Source organism: Octopus sinensis, unplaced genomic scaffold (genome assembly GCF_006345805.1).
Source record: "Octopus sinensis unplaced genomic scaffold, ASM634580v1 Contig07203, whole genome shotgun sequence".
Lineage (NCBI taxonomy): Eukaryota > Metazoa > Mollusca > Cephalopoda > Octopoda > Octopodidae > Octopus > Octopus sinensis.
The window spans coordinates 15,521-17,320 of record NW_021829923.1 but is presented as its reverse complement, the minus strand read 5'-3'; the positions used below and the strand labels follow the sequence as shown (position 1 = coordinate 17,320).

At 41.8% G+C, this 1,800-nt stretch overlaps 1 non-coding gene across 1 annotated transcript; it reads right to left on the bottom strand.

Annotated features, from left to right (window-relative positions):
* Positions 1 to 513: 513 nt before the first annotated feature.
* LOC115227804 lies at positions 514 to 632 on the bottom strand. The gene has a single exon (XR_003883162.1). It is a non-coding gene; the product is annotated as a 5S ribosomal RNA (ribosomal RNA).
* Positions 633 to 1,800: the final 1,168 nt, after the last annotated feature.

The window sequence follows — 1,800 nt, the reverse complement described above, 5'->3', positions numbered from 1 at the left end:
ATACTACTATAGTACAATTACGAGGCCACAATTTACAAGTCATTGATACAAGCCGCTGTACTTCCGGTATTTTAACCACACGCATGCACACATATACGCATACATACACCACACTCATATACATGTCTCCTACTAATTCTTACATTCATTTGTCGTTTGGAAATAATGACTCACATCCCTCATACACTCTCTCTTCCTCTTTCCATCTACCCCTCCCTCTTTCTCTCTACCGCCTTATAAACCAATTTGTTTATTAGACCGTACGAACCATATCAAATATATATAACACTATTTCGGCTAATTAATAAACTGAAAATGAACTCAGCAAACTTATTTAATATAAGCTGGAAATTAATTTAATTTCATTTGTAATCAACTTAAACTAGGGTATTTTTTTTGCCAAAGTATTGTTGGAATAGCGTCGGTGCATCGTAGAACTGTCGCAGGAATATTTTTTTCTCTCTAGTTTCAGCTCAGAGCTGCAGCCATGTTGATGCACCGCCGATTGTGTGACGCTCACAGTACCTAGGTTTCCCAAGCGGTCACCCATCTAAGTACTAATTAGGCTAGACGTTGCTTAACTTCGGTGATCGGACGAGAACCGGTGCTTTCAACGTGATATAACCGCAAGCAATTTACATCGACCCCAGTACGCAGTTGGAACTTAATTTATCGACCCTGAAAGGATAGAAGGCAATGTGGACCTCGGCGGAATTTGAACTCAGAACATAAAGACAGACGAAATACCGCCCAGCGTACTAACGTTTCTTATTTATTTATTGCTCACAAGGGGCTAAACACTAGAAGGGACAAACAATGACAGACAAACGGATTAAGTCGAGTATATTGACCCCAGTGCATTACTGGTACTTAATTTATCGACCTCGAAAGGATGAAAGGCGAAGTCGACCTCGGCGGAATTTGAACTCAGAATATGGCAAAGAATACACTTACAATGTCGCTGGATGCATTCGTTTTATTTTTATTCAATGGTTTAAAGCAGGTAGTGGTAACCTTTTCCATGAAGCGGACCTCATGAGAAATGGCTCATCATCAGGTAAGTTACACTTCTAAACAATTTTGAGATCATTTTTCATTAGGCGTGCCATTCTGAAAATCACTTAGGCTGCAATTTAGTCATGAATGATTTAGAGTTAGTTAGTTAGTTAATTTTTGGCTCAAAAAGCAAAAAGCAAGGCCATGTAGGGGGACATGGAATTATGTACAGGGTGGTATTCATGTAAAGAGTTCAGGCCACTTGTGGTCAAGGGAGACTTTGAACCGAGCGGTCGTCGGTATCTTCACCATCTCGTCCGGCAGCTTTTCCCACGGATCCGCAACCCGGACGGAGAAAGCCCCCTCTCCTTCGATTGAGATGAAATCGTCGCAGATAGAGCTTTTCGGAGTGACCTCGCAGCCGACACTCTGGAGCAAGAGTGAAGAACAGCTCTTTCGAGAGGTTACACTTTCCGCTTATGATGTTGTGAGCAAGAATGAGAAGGAAGAGACAGAAGGAAGAATAGCATAGCAAAGCACAACCGTCACCAACGAACTGACTATGATCTGGTAACGTGTACCGTGCTTTCACTAATTGTTTTAGGTGCCTATATAGTTACGAGCAGACATAAACCCCACCCACCCTCACCCACCTGTAATTATGTGTAGTATTGGGTTAATGTGTGTGTGTGCGTTGTGTGTGTTAAGTGTGTAGGTATGGATGTGTGTGCGTGTGTATGTGTGTATGTATGTGTAGAGTGTATATGTGTGTTCGGTGTGGATATTGGGTATATATGATGTTGG